The sequence below is a fragment of the Myotis nattereri genome (genome assembly GCF_964212035.1).
Source record: "Myotis nattereri genome assembly, chromosome: X".
Lineage (NCBI taxonomy): Eukaryota > Metazoa > Chordata > Mammalia > Chiroptera > Vespertilionidae > Myotis > Myotis nattereri.
The window spans coordinates 24,148,681-24,171,762 of record NC_138078.1 but is presented as its reverse complement, the minus strand read 5'-3'; the positions used below and the strand labels follow the sequence as shown (position 1 = coordinate 24,171,762).

The 23,082-nt window shown below is 37.9% G+C and overlaps 1 protein-coding gene and 1 pseudogene across 3 annotated transcripts in view; both read left to right on the top strand.

Annotated features, from left to right (window-relative positions):
• The window catches only part of DMD (dystrophin), a 2,781,977-nt gene that overhangs the window by 1,071,565 nt on the left and 1,687,330 nt on the right, over positions 1–23,082 (top strand). The window lies entirely within an intron of this gene.
• On the top strand, positions 20,843–22,745 carry LOC308510934 (sentrin-specific protease 2-like; annotated as a pseudogene). The gene has a single exon. The product of its transcript is annotated as a sentrin-specific protease 2-like (transcript).

The following is a 23,082-nucleotide window of genomic DNA, read 5'->3' as shown; positions in this document are numbered from 1 at the left end:
GAAAAAAAATTATGTGTTCTTTTTGGCACCCTGATTTTAAGATGATCCTTTCTAAAAATTTCCATTTAATGAATAAGTGAGCCAATTCAAATTGTCTTCATTTTGTTGATAATAGCATCAGTGGCATTAATGATAATGTTTTTTGAGTAACAGCAATTAACTAGATGTGGTGAACTGAACAATTAAGCATTGAATTTGAAATCAGAATATTTGGCACAGAGGATGCTGAGTGCATACTAAAATGATTGTTGATTATTTAAAGATTTATTAAATTGAAAAACATTAAAGTATATTATTTCCTGTGTTACTGAGGATGCTATTGGTTTCAAACCTACTTACTAAAGCAACAAAAATAATCTAATAACTCAGTATAAAGTAAGTTGAAATTTTGATCAAGTATTTAATATAGAGTTTTACAATTTATTTATTTTTATAAATATATAAACACTTTTTATTGTTGATAGTATTATGGATGTCTCCCATATTCCCTCCCTTTACCGCCTCCTCCCAGTCCCTATCCACCCCCTGTGTCTTCACCACCTATTGCCCATGCCCATGGGCCATGCATATAAGTTATTTGGTTTATCTCTTTGTGTCCCTCACCCCCACATCAAGGTATCTTAGTCTGTTCCATGCCTCCATGCTTCAGATCTTATTTTATTGGTCAATTCATTTTGTTCATTCCACAAATAAGTGAGATCATGTGACATTTGTCTTTCTCAGATTGGTTTATTCCACTTAGCATAATATTCTCCAGTTCCATCCATGCTGTCTCAAAGGGTAAGAGATCTCTCTCTCTTTTTTTTTTTTTTACAGCTACATAGTATTCCATTGTGTAAATGTCCCATAGCTTTTTTATCCACTCATCTACTGATAGGCATTAGGGTTGTTTCCAAGTATTAGCTATTGTAAATTCTGGTGCATCTATTCATTCTGATTGGTATTTTGGGGTGTTTTGGGTTTCTTAGGATATATTCCTAGAAGTGGGATCACTGGGTCAAACAGAAGTTCCGTTTTTTAATTTTTTTGAGGGAACTCCATACTATTTTCCATAGTGGCTGAACCAGTCTGCATTCCCACCAGCAGTGAGCTAGTGTTCCCTTTTCTCCACATCCTCGCTAGTACTTGTCATTTGTTGATTTATTGATGGTAGCCATTCTGACAGGTGTGAGGTGATATCTCATTGTGGTTTTAATTTCATTTCCCTGATGATTAATGACTTTGAGCATTTTTTCATATGTCTCTTGGCTATTTGTATGTCCTGTTTGGAGAAATGTCTGTTCAGGTCTTCTGCCTATCTTTTAATTGGATTGTTTGTTTTCCTTTTGTTGAGCGTATGAGTACTTTATATATTTTGGATATTAACCCCTTATCAGATGTATCATTGGCAAATATGTTCTCCCATAAAGGGGATTCCCTTTTCATTTTGATGTTGGTTTCTTTTGATGTGCATATTTTTTTATATTGATATTTTTATATTGATTATGTTCTGCTACGTGAGATTGAGATGTCTGGAATTTTACCGCCTATGTTTTCGTCAAAGATTTTTATAGTTTCATGCCTTACATTTAAGCCGTTTATCCATTTTTAGTTTATTATTGTGTATGGTGTTAGTTAGTGGCCTAGATTCATTTTTTTTGCAAGTGTCTGTCCAGTTTTCCCAACACCATTTTTTGAAGAGGCTGTATTTGCTCCATCTTATGTTCTTGCCTACTTTGTCAAATATTAATTGACCATAATGGTGGGGTCAATTTCTGTGATCTTTGTTCTGATCCATTGACCTATATGCCTGTTCTAGTGCCAGTACCAGGCTGTTTTGTTTATAATGGCTTTGTAGTATAGTCTGATAACTGACCATCCCTGAGACTCTAACACAATCAGCTTGTCACACACACACACACACACACACACACACACACACACACCTGCATGTCCACACACTTGCCCTATCACTCCCTCCCTCACTCATACTTTCTCCTTCACTCCAATCCTGCCAACCACCATCTTGGAATCCTCAATATAGAGTTTTATTATAGAACTAGAGGCCTGGTGCACGAAATTTGTGCACTCGAGGAGGGGTCTCCTCACCCTGGCCTGCGCACTCTCACAGTCCAGGAGCCCTCAGGGGATGTCTGACTTATAGCTTAGACCTGCTCTCCATGGGGATTAGGCCTAAACTGTCAGTCGGACATCCTTAGCACTGCCGTGGAGGCGGGAGAGGCTCCCACCACCGCCATTGTGCTTGCCAGCCGTGAGCCTGGCTCAGAGTTTCTGGCTGAGGGGTGCTCCCACTGTGGGAGTGCAGTGGCCACCAGGGGGCAGCTTCTGCGTTGAGTGTCTGTCCCCTGGTGGTCAGTGCACATCATAGTGACCAGTCCTTCCACCATGCAGTCGATTTGCATATAACCCTTTTATTACATAGGATCAGGACATCTCTATTTCTCTTTTAATCTCTCAAACCCACCCTCGACGATTTGTCAGTTTCATATAGGCTGGCTTCCCTCAGCAGCTCTAGTTTCCTTTGTTCACATCCAAGCATTAATAGTATATTTTTCTCCAAATATCAAACAAAAGGTGTGAGCTTCTCACTGATTGGAACCTCTGAGATCATTTACTGAGAACTGAGAAGATCACTGTAGCAAAGGTGGTAGAATTATCCAGATTGGCTTGCACAAAAACCAAGTTCACATGTTGAATTGAGGGTAAGATCTATCCCATTCCAATCACTAGCTTAAATATATTTGGGGAATGGTAGAAAATAAATGGGGCAGGCAAGCTCAATGTTTGTGCCTACTACAGACTTCCTCTTTGAATACCCAACATTATGACATCCTCTCCTTAGCATATATCCACTTTCAAAAATGCCTAGATAACACCCTTGAAAAGAGAGTCTAGAACATTTTTCATTGATGACATCCAGTCTCAAGGTCAGGGTATTTGGGTGATCTGCTGTCCCTTTCAATCAGTCTGTGACGCAGAGCTTCATGATCCAGTGGGCTATGATTAAATTTTAAAAATAACCAAGTCTGATACCCCAAAGTAAAAAGTAAAAGAGAACAGGATATCCTGCTTTTAAAAGATGTGTGGCCAGGCCAGCATCGTTCAGTAGTTGAGCGTCTACCTATGAACCAGGAGGTCACCGTTCGATTCCCGGTCAGGGCACGTGCCCAGGTCGTGGGATCAATCCCCAGTGTGGGCTGTGCAGGAGGCAGCCAATCATGATTCTCTCATCATTGATATTTCTGTCTCTCTCTCCCTCTTCGTTCCTCTCTGAAATCAATACGAATATATTTTTTTAAAATATATATAAAAGGAAGAATGGAAATAAACATATATTCTGCATTGGCAGGGAGTCCCTGATTATTCTTCCTTCTTTTCATTAAAAGTCTTGCTTAATAGTTGTCTTCTTGATTATGTCTGAGATTGACATTGGAGAAAATATCATTTCAGGAGATTGTGCCATTTTAATCTTTTATTTATTGCATTTTTCAGAGTTCTGGTGTTTACCCTACGGTTGAGTAATATGATATTTTAAAGCAGATTTTGGATTTCTTTAGAAATCAGATTTCTTTACAATTTGTAGACCTTGAGTATTTTTTCTCTCTCAGTTCTATAACATAGTAACCAAAGTCCTCTGGTATAGTGCTAGTCTTCATATGTGAGTCCTTTTTCTTCTTCAATAGGTCTCCGTGCTTTGCACATCCCCTGAATAAGACAATTTGCATTGAAGGGTTGTGATAGAAGGCATAGTCCAATCTACCATTGGACTGTAGATTACATCTGAGCCACTTCTTCATGACAGGAGTGATCATCTACTTTATCAGAAAAGTGCTTTAGGGAAGCACTAGAGTTGATTTTTTAGTACTTAAGTCTTAAATTCTTTCCCTTCTACTTATGTTCATTAGATTTAGAATAAAAAAATTGGCTTTTCCAGTCCTATCAGGCTAAAAATGATCAGCTTCTCAAGTCATTTACATTAGAAGCCACAGGCAGCAAAGGTCTCTTTAAACAAAGCTATATTTTCTTTTTTGTATGCTTCAGAGAGGTGACTTTTAGCATGAGCATCTTTCTCTCTTGGTATAAAGAGGCCAGTAAGTGCCAACATCTTTCTTTCTATCAAGTTCCTTAATAGTGTTGGTAGGCATAGGGATGTGTCTACAGATAAAATAGGTTATTGTTTAATCAACCGTTTTTTAACCATATAACAAGTATAACCCTGAGATAGGAGGCTCCTTCTCACTCTTGGTTCTTGTCTCAAACATAATTCAGCCTACTCAATATTTTAGGATCTGTCATCTCTTTACTCCCTGATATTTACTCAGTACAAATTAAAATGTTGCTTGTTACAGTAATGAAAAAGTCATGCATAAAGTTTATGTGTTAAAACCTTCTATGAAAAATAATTGCATTTTAACATTGATAAGATCATAAACTAATTAAGGAAAACTAACAGTGTAATAACAGGCATTAGTCATCTTATGGTTTGAATTGGCCCCCACACTCTCAAACCCCAAACTATGCATAAGGCATATATACAAGGCATATTTGATTCAGTTTTTGAATATAGTGCCTAAAAAAAGTCACTCTGAAACAGAATAACCCAGGTAATTATTTCAAGATAATTTATGCTAAAATTCTGTCATTTTATCTCTCCCTATCACATACATACCTGAACCTAAAAAGTGTTCTTTTTCTTAGTAAGTTTAATGTGGTGCTTTAGCAATTATATGAGCAGGAAGTGAAAGTATTAGAAAGGGAACAATGAAAATGAAAAATAATATTATGACTTTAATATTTTCTCCATAGATGTAATGAAATTCATTAGAAATAATTGAGTTAGTACATTTTAAGTATTTACAGGGTTCTATGTTTTAAAATATAACTAGTCAGATTCTCTCAGTTGAGTAAGCTCATTTTAGGTAGTAGTTTTGGAAATACATTTAGAGTGTATTTAGTCTATTGCAACAGTGAATTAGATGGTACCAGCTTTTACTTTTTACATTTGTATTAAATAAAAATGCATTTGGCTTCTGTAGAGCCCTATTTGTGCTTTCTTTTGTTAAAATAATAAAATTTCCAATTGATTTTCCTAAAAGAGGCAAATTCAAATGCACATACATATATACAGAATACCCAAATATTAGAGTAGTCATGTGACTTTTTCTTTTTTTAATTTATCTTTTATTGTTGAAGGTATTATAGCAGTCACCTTTTTCCCTTCATTGGCTCCCCCAACCCCGTTCCCATGTCCTCCCCATGCCTTCTTCGCGCTATTGTCTGTGTCTATGGGTTATGCATATATGTATATACATTATTTAGTTCATCTCTTCCCATCTTCCACCCCTTCTCTCTGAAATACATCAGTATGTTACATGCTTCAATATCTCTGGGTCTGTTGTGTTTGTCAGTTTATTTTGTTCACCAGATTCTACCTATGAGTGAGATCATGTGATATTTGTCTTTCTCTCACTGGTTTATTTCATTTAACATAATACTTCCCAAGTCCCTCCATGCTGTTTCAAAGGGTAAGAGATCCTTTTTTACAGCTGCATAGTATTCCATTGTGTAAATGTAGCAGGTTTTTTTTTTTTTTTTTATCCATTCATTTACTGATGGGCACTTGACAGTTTTCAGATCTTAGCTATCGTAAATTGTGCTGATATGAACATAGGGGTGCATATGTTTTTTTGTTTTTTTTTCCAATTGGTGTTTCAGGTCTCTTAGGATATATTCCGAGAAGTGGGATCACTGGGTCAAATGGCAGTTTGATATTTAATTATTTGTGGAAACTCTGTACTGTTTTCCATAATGGCTGTACCAGTCTACATTCCCACGAGGAGTATATTGGTGTTCTCTTTTCTCCACATCCTTGCCAGCACTTGTCATTGATGATTTGTTGAACCCAGGCTGTGGAGACAAGTCTGTGTCCTGAGCCTTGATCTTCTCAGGGAAATAACACTTCTGTATGCAAGAGATCCTTCCTAACCCTTGGCTTGCAGCCCATGGAAGGTGGGTCAGCCCCTCTAGCGACCTCCCCCTTCCTACCTGTCTCCAGGTATTTTATGTCCTTCATTTAAATATGTCTCCTCCTCAGGTGGACCTCAGTTGGTAGTTTCGGGTGAATATCCCCCAATTTAGTTGTATTTCCAATCTGGCCCTGGGAGAAGGTGCAAGATAGGTCTCCTTATTTGGCTGCCATCTTCTTCCTTTGTCCCATATGTGACAATTTAATCCATTAAAAATTCTTATTGTTCTACTTTGGGAATTTTTTATTTGTGTGGCATAAACTTCCAGAACAATGGTTTAAATTTAATCCACATATTCACATTGTCATCACACTGCAGCTCTATTTCTCTGTCATTCTCTTGGTTCTACCCTCCTCCGCTACCTCCTTTAAGTAGTTGATTTTTTTTCTAGGATGGTTTTGTCACAATATTAAGATGGCTACCAGAATCTTCCAGTGGTTCTTTTCTTCTTTATTTTCAAGGGAAAATTTACTTTTATTCTCAGTAATCATGTAAAACATCTGGGCACTCTTTTGGTTGGAACATGTTAGGTCATGTGTCTGTGATTACTATATTGTGTGGCCAGCAGAAAACCTGCATGTGGATTTATATTACATGTCTCTTAGCCAATCACTGTGGGAAGGAGAATTCACTTATATCAATCAGGGCTCATCCCTGGATTTAGGTTGAGATTAATCTCATCCAAACCACAAAGTTGCTACACAGAGTGGGGTAGATTGAACATGTGTTAAGAATTTTTTTTTAGTAATTTTTGAATGATTCTAATGATTTTCTGTGGTTTATTCACATAAACCTTTAATGGAATAAGAGATACAATGTAGCAGTGTTCTAACATATTTGTGTTTATATAGGTGTATTATTTGTGTTTATATAGAGGTATGTGCATTTGAATATATAATTTTTGTTAGTCAAGAAATGTTTATTTTTCTTGAAAAATATTTTTCACATCCACTATACTTTTTATCTTATATAAATTACAATTAGATGCTTTACAAAGAGGCTGCCTCACACCAGTCAAAGTCATGCTTAGTGTAAATTGGGTTATTACTAATAAATCAGATATTTCTAGAGCAATACTTTAAACTCTGTTCCAGAGCTAGATATATTCAACATTTACTGAACATTTATTGAGTACATCTTATAAGCAAAGTGCTATTCTCAGTGCTCTTGTGCATATGAAGATAAATATGTGTCATAAAACAATGACAAATTGACTTTCAGAATGTATTTATTTCCCATATCATAGAATTTTTCTTTCCTGTCATTTTTCATTTTACCATAGGAAAACCTTGAGGGTTTTTGTTTGTTTGTTTTTTTAGAATAAAGAAGAAAATAATGATACATACGCTCACTTGAGTTAGTTTCATACTCTACAGCTTATATAAGCAAATAAGCATATGAGAAGTAAATTGCATACATTTACATAGTTTAGATTATTATTAAATTCTCCATTTTTATATTTTCTTGTTATAGACATCTGGCCTTCAATATGCATCATAGAATTTACAAAAACAAACAGAGTTTAATAAGCTTAGTAAAATGAAGCTATTTATCTGGATACATTACTTTGTAAAGTACAGGAAAAGAGGACCCACCTAGGTCAATCTAATGTATGATTTTCAATTTTTTAAACAAGTTTTATTGACTTATTTATTTTAGTAGAAAAAAGTAATTACCAGATAATATCCACATTTTCCCATAAATTATGATAGTACTTGTATCATACGGTACAATATATACCTAAGAAATTTCCAAGCAATCTCTATTTTTTAACAATAACAGCACTATAAACACAATATACTTTTCTCTTTTGATTTAAAATGATATATTTATGTAAACAAATAAAAATGATATATTTATGTAACATATACTATATTTAGGTATCATGTTTATTTAAGGTAGTATTTGGACACTAGGAACCTAGTGAACTGTGTCTATATGTGTGTCTGTATGTAGGCATGTAAATTTAAAAAGTCAAGTTATGGTTAATTGGAATAAGAAATTAAGTTTGATTAAAACAGTTTGATATCTGGTAATTTAAAGTGTTTATGAACCAGACATAATTCACGGAATAATGTTGAGCTGTACATTATTAAGAACATTCTACAGTCACCTAAGCCAAATTTAAGAACTGAGGGAATGCCGAAACCGGTTTTGCTCAGTGGATAGAGCGTCGGCTTGCGGACTGAAAGGTCCCAGGTTCGATTCCGGTCAAGGGCATGTACCTGGGTTGCGGGCACCTCCCCAGTGGGAGTTGTGCAGGAGGCAGCTGATCGATGTTTCTCTCTCATCGATGTTTCTAACTCTCTATCTCTCTCCCTTCCTCTCTGTAAAAAATCAATAAAATATATTTAAAAAAAAAAGAACTGAGGGAAGAGAGAAATATCTTAGGATGATTTTTACTCATGAGTAATATTGAGACTGAAATGTTAACCATTTTATATCTACTCACTTGTAGCTGAGGATACTTTCTTTTTAAAAATAAATTTTAAAAAATGTTTTCAATTACAGTTTACATTCATTATTATTGTGTATTAGTTTCAGATCTACAGCATAGTGGTTAGAAAATTGTATACTTTATAAAGTATAAAGGCCCAGTCCACGAATTCGTGCACCAGTGGGATCACTTGGCCTGGCCTGCAGGATCGGACTGAAACCAGCTCTCCAGCATCCCCCGAGGGTTCCTGGATTGCAAGATGGTGCAGGCCAGGCTGAGGGACCCCACTGGTGCAAGATCGGAGCTGGGGAGGGAAGTAGGAGGTTGGCCAGCTGGGGAGGGACCGCGCGAGGCATCCAGGGCATGTCTGGCCCATCTCACTCAGTCCCTATTGGCTGGACCCCAGCAGAAAGCTAACCTACCAGTCGAAGCGTCTGCCTCCTGGTGGTCAGTGCACGTCATAGCGACCGAGCGACCGGTTGACCAGACACTTAGCATATTAGACTTTTATTATATAGGATATAGATTATTGACTATATTCACAATGCTGTACTTTACATCCTCATGACTATTTTGTAACTTCCAATCTGTATTTCTCAATCCCTTCACCTTTTGACACAATTCCCTAACCCTCTTTCCCTCTGAGTATACTTTCTTAAATTGTTTCTATACATGTACCTTTATCCACACTGGCAGATCATTGCAATTCTATGTTTGGGCTGTCAAGAAAACCTAAGTACATCCTGTGGAATGTATTGTAGATGAAAAATTTTTCCCACTCACCTACACACATTTCCTCTGTTTACTAGAACATGGTCTTCACATTATAATGATTTTGGCCTTGACAGAATCTGTTCAGATTAATTCAGTGTTCACTACTGCAATAGCAGAGTAGGCCGTAGTTTTGTAACTTTTATTTTAAAATTATTTGAAGAAGAAAAATTTCACAGTGTACCATTATGAGTCTTCATTAAAAATAAAGTTATTTGTTTCATTTTAAGTAATTCTCGATACCTAATCAATCAGTGTGTTTCTCTTGTTTACTTTCTTGAAATTCAGAGTAGACCAGGGTTTTCAAAATGGTAACACATACATGTTATCATTGTTGATTGCTATTATAACCATTTTGTTACCATCCATTGTACACTTACTGTATAGCAGGAGCACGTGGCAGTTGCTTTGAAGATAGTGTCTGTAATATTTATCACCAATCAACCTTCCAATTTACAGAAAAGTTAAATGATTTTTCTAAAAATCACCAAGCTATTAAGTGGAGTAAAATGGAGTCCAGGCATCTTGGATTCCGAAGCCCATGGCTTTTAAATTATATCTTCTGGCCTTTCTGTAAACATTTATTATTAATTTATAATAGTACTTTAAAATTCACATGATAGTATGTGAAGTTCAAACATTGACAGCTTAACCCTGCAAGTATTTTTTGATGATATAATTGTGCTAACTACTAGGTGTCATTTGATTTGTCTTCATGTTCCATATGGACTAGAGGAGGAGATACTCGTATAACTGCTTTCAGGCACAGTAGAATTAAGAAGTATAATACCCCAGCTGGTGTGGTTCAGTGGTTGAGTGTCGCCCTATGAACCAGGAGGTCATGGTTCAATTCCTGATCAGGGCACATGCCTGTGTTGTGGGCTCAATCCCCAGTATGGGGCATACAGGAGGCAGCCAATCAATGATTCTATCTCATCATTAATGTTTCTATCTATTGCCCCCTCTCCATTCTTCTCTGAAATCAGTAAAATTATATACTTTTTAAAAAGAAATATAATAGATGCTCATACAAATTCCCTGGGAGTACAAACCATAGCTTCATAACTCTTGACTTAGAAAGTTATAGGAGGTGTTACTGAGTGATGAGCCCTGATAGGTAAGTATGGTTTTCATAGGAGGATTTGCCCACAGAAAAATCACACCACTTTATGGAACTACATGAGAAAGACATAGAACTATGAATCTTTAGTTTATTTTGCAAATGACATGTAGGGTATATGGTGGTAGGGGAAAAGTAGGAGAGGCAACTGGAAAGGAAGGTTGAAAACAAATTGTGGGGCATCCTAATATTATGCTAAGGGGGTGCATTTATTCAGAAGGTTAGAGAAGGCCATTGCCAGGTTTTGAATATGAACCTTTGTATTTATACCCAGCATTTAAGGAGCTAATTCTAGAGGCATTTTGGTATTAGAAAGATGGACAAAAAGGGCCATGCTGAGTTGGTAGAGCCTGTGTCACCTGTATGTGGAGCTATCTAACTATGTTTGGAAACCAGTGTTTATTCTTGAGGCATTAGTTAAGACCAGTGACAAAGACATACAACATAGGCACTGAGATGGAAAGAGATATCCGAGCAATCCTTACAAGTAAAAAGTACAGTACTATAGTAAATTTGGAGAGGTCCAAGGGCAGAATACTTGGGAACACTCACACACACACACACACACACACACACACACACACACACATGTTGAGTGTTTCCTTCCCACGTCCTCCGTGGGTCAGGGTTCAGGAACTGGAAGCAGAGCCGCACACAAATGAAAATGAATTGACAAGAGATAATTGGAAATATTGGGGGACCAGGCGGGCAAGTCCAGCTCAAGGGGAAGGACTTCCTTCCGTGCTCAGGCCTTACCAAGCTTTTATTGATCTGGGATGCACCCATAGCATAGCCCTTAGGCAGGCGACCCCTGGCAACAGGCAGACTCGCCCATCAGCAAGGATTTACATAATAATAAATGGGGGAGTAGTTTCAGCTACCACTGTCTGTACACACAGAGGTGGCACCTAGCTCAGACCTTTGCTAGGGCTTCAAAGGCACCCAGCCTTTGGGGGGTTCTCTGTCTACACTTATCAGATAGTGAAGGCAATAAACAGTCCCCCCCCCCCCACACACACACAAACAAACTAGTAGAAACATGAGGGAGTGGAGAGATAGGTGTGATAATAGAACTTTCCCTTAATAATACTATAACACAGATTTAAAAAGACATACTTTGAAGAATGTGGACATTTTAAATAGTGTCAGATGCTATAATGGAATTGAAGGGGACAGAGATGGGGGAGAGGCAGCTGTATCTGACTTCAGTGGTGAAAGCAAGGAAGAGATGGAAGAGTATATCGGTTGCCAACCTGTGCTCTGTGGACCACTGGTAGTTTGTGAGGTCCAAAAGGTTGGCATTTGGTGGAATATTAGATTGAAGAATGATACAATTGGACAGATATATGTTAGACTGAAAAGGTTTAAGCAAGAGTTTTAATATATTTTGTGGTAGGAATCTGTAGTACAGTATATTTACTATACTTTGTTCTAGCCTATCTAATAAAGAGGGAATATGCTAATTGACCCTCACACCATTGGAGAGATGGTGGCACCCACAGTCAATAAGGAGGGAATATGCTAATTGATTGCCCTGCCCTCAAAGATGGCAGCACCCACAGCCAATAAGGAGGGAATATGCTATTTGACTGCCCCACCCTCAAAGATGGCAGTGCCCACAGCCACAAGATGGTGGTGCCCAGCCCCTTAGCCCCACCAGGGAGGCAGGCATACAGCAAGAATACTTGGGAACACACAAGTATTCTCAAGGTTGTGGGCCTGGCCACTCCGCGTGCCTGCCTCTGGAGTCTCCCAGTCCCTTCAGCCCCTCAGCTGCCCAGGGCCAGCCCAAGGTGCAGGCAAGCCTCAGATGGTGGCTGCCCAGCCACCCAGGGCCACCTGAGGCTCAGATAACCAGGGCCAGCCGAGGCTTGCGCTGCCAGCAGTGTCAGCAGCAGAGGTGTGATGGGGCATCACCTTCCCCTGATCACCAGGTTGTTCCCGCCTCTGAGCGTCCCCAGACTGTGAGAGGGGGCAGGCCAGGCTGAGGGGACCACCCCCCCCCCCGTGCATGAATTTTCATGCTCCGAGCCTCTAGTGTATAATAAGTAGTATGAAACTATGAAGGTTGTTTTTGTGGACAAACAGGCACATAAAATCTACATGGATATTCATGATATGTCATCAGTAGTAAATTTTTATCCATTAATATTTAATACAATTCCAATTTTAGTAAGTGAATATTATTATTATTGATCCCTGTTTAATCATTTTTCAGTGCTTTAATTCTCAGTGTATTTTCTCCCTTTATTAAAAAATAATATTTTGAATTCAAGTTTTGTCAGAGAGCAAGATGGCATAGGGCATAGCGTACAGACCATGACATAGCAGAACATTTTAACATGATTTGACTTTAAAAAACACAGTAAAATAAGGATCAGGTTAAACTTTGTTTTAAAACGTTTGCTGGTGGAATTTTATTATTTACACAAAAGCTTACTGATCAGTAGGGCTCTGCCTCCTGATGCCAGGTTTTTTTTTTTTTTGCACTTCCTACAGTCTATGTGAATAATGCACAGGGGCTATGGGGCTTGTTAAGCCAACTCTAGAAAAAACCATCTGAAAAACATCATTTCCCATACATAGTCAAGTAATGCAGGGACTTTTCTGTTTAGAAAAATGCCAATGAATGTTCTGAACTTTTAAAAAAAAAATTCACCTGAAGATATGTTTTTATTTGATTTTAGAGAGAGAATCAGGGAGCAGGAGAGAAAGAGAAACATTGAATGTGAGAGTGAAACATTGATTGGTTGCCTCCTGTGTGCCCTGACTGGAGATAGAACCTGCAACCTGGGTATGTGCCCTTATCATGAATTGAACCTGTGACCTTTCAGTGTATAGGGTGATATTCCAAGCAACTGAGCCACACTGGCCAGGGCAATGTTCAAAGTTTCGATGGCTAGTTTTGACATTTGTAAAACCGAGAAAGTAATTATTCTAGACTCGTAGTTCACAAATTGATGTGCATATGAACATGAGTGTATGCATTAATGGATGTTTAATGATTAAATATGATTTAAAATATAAGATGACAGTAATCAGGGCTTGGTTCTTAGACCCCATTTATTTCCCTGATGGTCTCATCTAGCATCATGATATCAAATACTATCTGAAGTGATTGCCTTTCAAATGTTTACCCCAGTTCAGAACTCTGGTTAGCCACGGCCAGCATGGCTAGAGAGGCACCAAACCTGAGTAGGGGCGGCTGGGGATTGAGAAAAGGAAAAAAAAAGAGACAGACACAAAGACTTTAAGTAAAGCTGGGGCCAGGTGGGACACTGTTCTTGGATGGAGAGACAGTGACCCAGGGCTAGTGCAGTAGACTTAGTATATATGGCATGATTCCAGGAAGTTTTACTAGAGTTTAAGACAAAGGAAACTATGTGAAATCATGGTTCAAGATCAAGATGCAATTCTTCATTCTTGTGGCTTCTTTGTAATTGTCACTCCTGTCTGAGCCTAGATAATTGTGTCCTTTCCTGGTACCTGGCTGAACTTAGATAATGAAACCCACCCCCTGGTGCCTAAGCTAAAGGTCAGGCTGACAACATACCTGCCTCTGGCAAGATATGTTTGCAGGATGTGGCTCTGCCGACACCACTGGACTCAGCCGACAATTAGCTCATGTGCCTTCCCAGGTGCTCTCTACACAGATATTTCTGCTAAACTCCACATTTAGATACACAATCATTTACTCTTAGTTCAAATTTAACATGTCCTTTTTAAATATATTTTATTGATTTTTTTACAGAGAGAAAGGGAGAGGGATAGAGAGTTAGAAACATCAGTGAGAGAGAAACATCGATCAGCTGCCTCCTACACACCCCCTACTGGGGATGTGCCCACAACTCAGGTACATGCCCTTGACTGGAATCAAACCTGGGACCCTTCAGTCCGCAGGCGGACGCTCTATCCACTGAGCCAAACCGGTTAGGGCTCAAATTTAACATGTCCTAAACAATCAACCTCCAAATCTGTTTTTTCAAGAGCTCTTCCTATCACAGTAGGTGGCTCCTCCATTCTTCCAGTTGCCCCAATCAAATATTTTGGAGGCCAGCTTAGTCTCCCGTTTTCTCACATCCCATATTATCAGTCAGAAAATGATGCCAAGTCACCTTCACCAGTCTGTATCCAATTCTGATAGCTTCTCATCATCTCCATTGCTACCACTGTCATCTCTGGTGTGAATTACTGAAGTAGCCATTTCAACTGGCCTTCCTACTTTGGCTCTTTTCTTACCTACAATCCATTTTGTCTGTCACATGGTCCTCTTAAAATGTAAGTCACATATCACACTGCTGCTGAAAATCTTCCAGTGGCTTGCCATTCACTCAGAATAAAATGCAGTCCTGCTGTCTTGTAAACCCATACAAATCACTTCCCTCTCCCCCTTCATTTCTTCTCTGTCCTTATCTTCCATCATTCTTACCTTCTCTCATTCCACTGAAGTCATACACAGCTGCATGCTTTTGTCCAGTACACATTTCCCCACATATTCCTCTCTCTCAAATTTTTAAGTCTTTTCCTCAAATGATACTCAGTGATATTTTCCGTGACCATCCTGTTAAATCCATGCTATCCCCTTCCTTCCCTGGCACTTCTTATTCTCCTCCCTTGCTTTACTTTTCTTCATAGCACATACCAGCTTCAAATTATCTTGTTTATTTGTTTAGTATGCCTCCCCTAATAGGATTAGTTCCATACAGATGTGGATTTTTGTCTGTTCTGTTATATGCTTGCATTAACATTGTGTGGAACAGCACATCACCCTTGGTAGTCACTCAATAAATATTTGTTGAAGACTCACTGTTGAAATACGTTCCTTCTATTCCCACTTTGCCGAAAGCTTTATTTTTTTCCATAAATGGGTCCTGGATTTTGTCAAATGCTTTTTCTGCAACTATTGATAAGATCATGTGATATTCATCCTTAATTTTGTTTATGTGGTATATCATGTTAATCAATTTGCGGATATTTTACCAACCTTGCATCCCAGGAATGAATTCTACTTAATAAACAAAATCACCATCCCCTTGGGATGGGTTTCCTGGTTATTCTCCATGACTGATCATAACTATTCTGGCTGTGTTACAATGTAGATATCTCAGGTTGGTAAAAAATGATCAGAACACTTATTGTGACCCCAAATGTACATTATCTTTAGTGTTTTCAAAATAATTATATATTTTGGGATGTTTATGAATATGTATAATCACAAAATCATAAGTCTTTCTGAAAAACAGAACATGGAACTCATGAGCATATCATCTGAGGGCACAAAACACTGTTTTCTAGGAGTTCTATCAAGTGCTTCCTAGTGCAGACATAAATGCACAGGATTGCCACCATGTTGATGGTTCTTTGGCATTACTGGTGCGGGTGGGGAGCATTAGGCTTGGCCTGGTGCTTTCATGCCAGGCTACAAACCAAGGCAAAGGTGGTCATACTTTCATTCATTAGTAGTGGCTTTTTCTGCTCTGACTCCCCGTATTCCATGCTGTGCCCCTCCCAGGGCCCTCTAAACTTCAGTTCTAGTTATTCTTTACCTCAAGTAGTTTTCTGTTTCTAGAGGACAGTCAGCAATATTGGTGGCATCAAATGCACAGGCAAGCGTAAACCAAACAAACAGCTTTCCAATTGATTCTTTTTACCAGGCAAACACTTTTCTCCCCAAGAAACTATTTAGGTGTCAGAAATCTTCTTTTGGAAAGCTGATTTTCAGTTTCTTGTCCCCACACTGAAAATGCTCAATATATTGGCAATCAGCTTCATATATTGCTCACTGGAAAGTGATATCTGTTAAATGCTAAAAATTAAGGACTCGGAGTCCTATAGGAAGCTAAAACCTCCAATCAATCAGTCAATATTTCAGACAATACAGTGGGAGAAAAATCAGTAAAAGCAAATTGCCAGTGTATTAAATATCTTTGAGGATCCCATTTTGGCTAATTTTTCTAGCATTTTAAAATGCTTTGCTGTATAGTCAAAACTCAGTTCTTGAAAGTCTCCCATCTCAAACAATTTGGTTCTTGACCAAGTTGTTTTTGGAAAAAATGTCTTGGTTGTTGAACAGAACTTTGGTTCTCAACCTGACAACCCTTCAGCATGACAAAAAACATTTCTCGGGCCACAAATAAAGGAGAGAATGGATGTCACTTTACCTCTAAACTTCAGTTGTTAACCTCTCAGGAAATTGTACTGTGACTATTTTTGTGTTTTTGCTTTTGTTGCTGGCAAATGGATGATTAACACAATGTTAAATTATAAAGAGGCCATCAAAAGTGCTAAAGTTGCTAAGGGGGTGAAAGAAACAATGATCATAGGCAATTGAGGGGGTAGAAAAATTTGTTGATTTGGGTAAATGAAAAGCAGGTAGCCTGTGACAGCATTTCAGAGGCAGTGATATATGAACAAGCCAAGATGCTACATACTGACTTCCTGGAAGACATCCCTGGAACGAGTGCTGAAAGTGATTCATTTAAGGCAAGTAGAAGATGGTTTGATAAATTTAATAAAAGAAGCATTTGTTTATAGATTATACAGTACACTAGACATATACTGTATTTAAGAAAGGTTAAAACATGGAATCATTTGTGGTCTGGAATGGATTAATTACATTTAAATTATTTCTAATGGAAAAAATGATTTAGTTTTTGAACAAATGGATTCTTGAACAGCCTTCCAGAAGAATTAAGTTCGAGAACCAAGGTTCTAAGTATGTGCTGCTTATAAGGAGCAAATTTAATTTTTTAAAATTTTGGCAGCCTTTCCTTCCTTAGCCTGAACTTTCTTATTGAGGTGCTAATGAGCTGTGAATAGGCCAAATGAAAGAGAAATAGGAACTCCAGATAATCCATACTCTGATAAACTATTCCCACGATAATTGGCGGGTTATGGTTCTTCTGGGACAGTGGGAGAAATAAGCAGTGTTTGCCAAGTCTGTGGAGCAGCTCGTGTTAATAACATTGTAAAAGAAATTTACAAGGCAATCACCATCCTTTTAAACAAATATCATGTGTGTTCCTTCAGGGCTGGGCACAATTTGATTATCTGAAAAGGTTTGTAAGTCAGATTGAGCAGAATCGCAGCATTTCTAAATCAAGAGATTTGAAACATACTTGTGATTATTTCCCTTCTGGCATAAATGAATTTCCTTTTCCTGATTTATGGTTTCCCCAGAACAAATACGTTTGGCCTTCCTGTTGTGCTCATTTGCATGATTTTTAATTCATCTTCATGTTAAGGTTTTTAATTGCTACCATATTTTAATATGCAAGATTTAATTTATTGTTTTAATTTATGTATGTGGTGATAATTCTGCTCCCTTCCTGGTATAATATGAAAGAAGGCCAACATGTAAACAATACTTTTTTAGAAGATAAGTACTAATTTTATAGAAAAATTTTAAGGGTTATACAAATCAAGAAAATGGTAACTGATTCTATTCAAGAGTATTTAAAAATATAGTGAAACATTGTTTTTAAATATAGTATTAATTATCTCAGTATGTGAACAATGAAAATATTCCTTCTGTTTATTTCTCTTCCTGTTTTCCAAAGTAGAGCAAACACTTTGAAATATTCCAATAGACATGTTTTAAATTTCAACATGTTAGAAGTATGATTATATAGCAATAAAATAATCCCAGTGATATTGTTGCAACATATCTTATAGTATCCATAATTTTATGTGGTGATTTAAACATTTAAATATATAAATTTTAAGGCACTGTCCTAATGAAGCTCATGCTAGATTTAAAAAAAATCTTTATATGAACAAGTTATCTATTGAGAATACAGATATTGTACACCAAAGCTAATCCTATATAATAAAGAGCTAATATATAAATTGTCATCACACACTCATGCCCTCGTGCCAGGGCCAGGGGACCTGAGGCTGTGCCCCTCACCCTGCAGGGCTTGACAGGGGTGGGGCCGGCTGGGTCTGGGTCTCGCACGATTTTGAGGCATGCGCGGGTGGGCAGGGACTTGACTCTGGGTCCCGTGGCATGCCCCAGACTCTGACAGGAGGGAGATTTTCATGTACATTTTACTAATTTTCTTTCATCTCTGACACTTTTATTATAGAGAAAGGGCAAATAGCAATATTAAAATATTTCCTCTAATTCCCTTTTAATGTGCACACATTTTGTGCACTGGGCCACTAGTCATATTATAAACATGTAAAATTAGAAAGGACTAGGGGTAAGAGAGACTGGATGAATCAGAAAATTCTAGTAATATCTCTTGGATTGTTTGAGTGGCTTATAATTGTTACATTTATATAAAATATGGTATATTTTTACATTTTAATTTTTAAAATACGTTTTATCCATTTTAGAGAGGAAAGGAGAGAGAGAGACAGAAAACATTAATGATGAGAGGGAATCATTGATTGGCTGCCTCCCACATGCCCCCTATATTAGGGATGAAGTCCACAACCCCAGCATGTGCCCTGAATGGGAATTGAATTGTGACCTCCTGGTTCATAGGTCAACACTCAACCACTGACCCACACCGGCTGGGTTACATTTTAATTTTTAAATGCAAATTTACCTATCTAGCTCTCTCAGAGTAATGCTTCTGCCCCTTAAGATATTAAAAATATTTCTGGCAACATAGTTAAAATTGCAGGCTTCTGTGAGACAAATACTGAGTTCAACTCCCATCTCCTCTCTTTATTAACTGTGTGACCTTGGGCAAGCTCTTAATCTCTATGAATCTGGTCTTCTTACTATAAAATGTGGACTGTAATAATCCCTTATTTTCTAAGGTTAAATTAGATAGTTTAATCGTGTACGTACTTCACTACATCTTAATAAATGGTAAACACTTCATGCATGATACTTGTATTTTGATTATAACTCCTATAGGCATTTAGAGGATAAAGAAAGCATTACAGATTAGAGCATAATCTAGAAAGTGGGAGCACCTACCTGGGAGATACACAAGACGATCCTCCGGTGTTCTAAAGAAATCATTACAGTGTCTCTTCATTTTATTTAAAATTTAGAAAGTAATAAAAATTTATTAATTTTTAATATACAGGTTTTGGGATCATTTTATATAATATACAGGGGTGGGCAAAAGTGGGTGGGCAAAAGTAGGTTTACAGTTCATATGGAAAGACACATAGGTTATGATTATTACAAGAACTTTATTAACTCAAAATAATGTCACAATGCAACTGTAAACCTAGTTTTGCTAAGCCCTGTATGGCATTGATATCCACAGTGAAAAGCCAGTGTATTTGAAACACTTATAAGTAAAAGAATACTTATAATATTTTGTAGTAAAACAGGAGAGTCTCAGCAAATCGTTTTACTACACAGAAGTGTTCTAGTTACATCATCACAGAGTAGTTGAAAAAAATATAATACATATTTTCCTTTTTTAAAGTGTTTCAAATACACTTGAATATTTTTTGTGTTGGAAAATAGTTCCAAGTACTATGTTATTTCTCAGATATTTCCAAAAGCCTTTAAAGCACTTGAACTCTCCCTTCAAGGTAAAATTCGGTGTTATCAACCATTAAGAAGGAACCGAATTTTATTAGAAATTCATGCCATGGAGAGAGCATTTAAAAAATGAATATTGGTTAATATTCTCATCATAAGTATGTGAGTTGTAAAATCTTCCACATCTACACACAGAAACATGAAAAGGAAAAATTTAGATCTATTTAAAATATTACAAATTAAATCAGTATGGTTTTGAAATCATATTATAAATGTAAAAATATTTTCACTTGACATTTTAAGAAATCTAGATTTAGATGATAGAAGGTGGAACTTTATTAGCTTGATTAAAAGACCTGATGGATTGGATAAAAGTGAATAGGGCAGCTAAATTGAATTGGTTCTCAAATTTGCTATTGAGCAAATTATTTTACAAATGTAGAATGTGCATTCACAAATATAATTTTTATGAAGATAAACAATTTACAAAATTGGAAAGCATCATTGTAATGAATCAGGAAAAGCTATAGAGTAAATGAAATTTGAGCTGGAACTTGAAGGAAAATATGATTTAAATGTGTTTGGGAAATAATTTTTATTTCATTTTGTTTTTAATATGTTTGTAGCAGTAGAAAAAAACAAATAGGAAGGTGTAACATGAAACAGGTTATATGTAGTTTTACAAAGCCATGAAAGAGAGAATAGAAGGAAATAGTTGAGCCCCTTACATGATAGGTTATGAATTTGGGACTTTATTCTAAGAGTAAAGCCACTGAAGGTTGTAGCATATGAGAATAACACTTTCAATACAAACTTTGCAACTAATCTCGAGTTGGATTGAAGTAAGCAAACGATGGGATGGAGGAGAGAATGTTATTAGTATAGTTATAGTGTTATTTCAAGGCATGGTTTTGGAGTCCACCACTGAGCCTTGGCTGTGGTGGCTGAGGCGGCGAAGGTGGCAGCGGCAGCGACAGCTCTGGGGTTTGCGTCTCGGGGTGTGTTGGCTGCCGCTGCTGCTTCGGCTTGGTATGTACAAATGGCTGGTTAGGATTCTCGGCACCATTTTCCGCTTCTGCGACTGGTCGGTGCCCCCTGAGGGCCCTGCTGAAGCGATGGCGCTTGAACAGCACTCTGTTTTCTACAGTGGACACTGATGAAATACCAGCCAAGAGACCAAGATTATATTGCTTTATTCACCAAGTGAAAAACAGTCTCTACAGTGCTGCCAGCTTGTTTGGATTCCCATTCCACCTGGCCACGAAGCCCATGGTAGCTTCTGTAGCTTCTGCTTATAACGGAACACGGAACGTGGCTCCTTCAGGAGAGGTATTTTCAAACTCTTCATCTTGTGAACTGACAGGTTCCGGATTCTGGAACAACATGCTGAAACTGGGTAATAAATCTCCTAATGGAATAAGTGATTATCCGAAGATCAGAGTGACCGTAACTCGAGATCAGCCTTGCAGAGTCCTGCCTTCCTTTGGGTTTACTTTGAACTCAGAAGGCTATAATAGAGACCAGGTGGCCGCCGCCATAGCAAAGGCAATCCAGAGAGTTCCTTAATGTGGAAACCACAGGAACAGGTTGTAACAGAAGTGATTATTGAAGAGGGTGGCAAGGGTCTGAGGCGTCCCCATTGTACTGTGGAGGAGGGTGTTCAAAAAGAGGAAAGAGAGAAGTACCGAAGGTTATTGGAGCAACTTAAAGACGGTGTTCATGGAAACTCTGTTCCTCCTGTAACTTCAACTCATTATAGTTCTCAAAGAAGTCGCATGGATACATTAAAGACCAAAGGCTGGGGGGAAGAGCAAAGTCATGGAGTCAGAACAACTCAGTTTGTTCCAAAACAATATAGAGCTGCTGAAACAAGGGGACCTCTATGTCCAATGAGGAGTTAAAAGAGGTGTTCAAAGGGGAGAATTTCAGATATGGAGAAGACAGTTGGAATTATACTTGAAAATGAAGGTAGGAGGGGACACCAGCTGGAACCTGACCTGTCCTAAGAAGTGTCAGCCCGACTCCGCCTGGGCAGTGGGAGCAATGGCTTATGCAGGAGGAAAATGTCAACACTTGAGACAAAAGAAAAAAATTGCTCAGGCAAAGAAAGAGATAACAGAACAGATGATCTTCTTGAGCTTACAGAGGACATGGAAAAGGAAATCAGTAACGCCCTGGGCCATGGCCCACAGGATGAGATCCTAAGTAGTGCTTTCAAATTGCGCATCACTCGAGGGGGCATCCAGACCCTGAGGAACTTTCACTGGCTCAATGATGAAGTCATTAATTTTTACATGAATCTTCTCATGGAAAGAAATAAAAAACAAGGCTATCCAGTACTTCATGCATTCAGTACTTTCTTCTATCCCAAATTAAAGTCTGGGGGTTACCAAGCAGTGAAAAGATGGACCAAAGGGGTCAATCTCTTTGAACAGGAACTAATTCTGGTGCCTATTCATCGGAAGGTACAATGGAGCCTAGTGGTGATAGACCTAAGGAAAATATCTGGATTCTATGGGACAGAAGGGCAACAAGATCTGTGAAATTCTCCTTCAGTATTTTCAGGATGAAAATAAGACCAAAATAAATATTGATCTGAATCTTTTAGAGTGGACGCACTACAGCATGAAGCCACATGAGATTCCTCAAGAGTTGAATGGGAGTGATTGTGGAATGTTTACTTGTAAAGGCATGGTTTTGTCAGGTGTCACCACTGCCATTGGGACGAGTAGAATGGTAATGGTCCCTATGCTGCTGCTGAGCTGTGCATTGGAGAATGTTTCCCAGCATGCTTTGCCTCTACCTACTATATGTCCCAGATGTCAGCAGCACCCTCCACCCCCAGCAGTGACAAGCAAAACTGACTCCTGCTATTGTCCAATGTTTTCAAGAGAGCAAAATAGCCACTGGTTGAGAGCCAGTGGTTTAAAGTGATGCAACTAGGAATAAAAAAGAAGAGGTGGATGTGAAATAAATTGCTTGCTGGACAGCTTTTAACTAATTGTTGAAGAAAAAAGAGAAAGTCATTGTAACAGAAATAATTTTTCGTGTGTGTGTGTGTGTGTGTGTGTGTGTGTCTTTATGACGTATTTTCTATGTGAGCCTCCCTTGGGCTCTGTTTGCTTTGCTACTCATGTTTTCCATTGCCCCATTTTATAATACAGGGTGGGCAAAAGTAGGTTTATAGTTGTTTGTATGGAAAATAATACAATAATTAACAAATAAGAATACAAGAATAAATTCTGCATTTTGCATACTTAAACTGTAAACC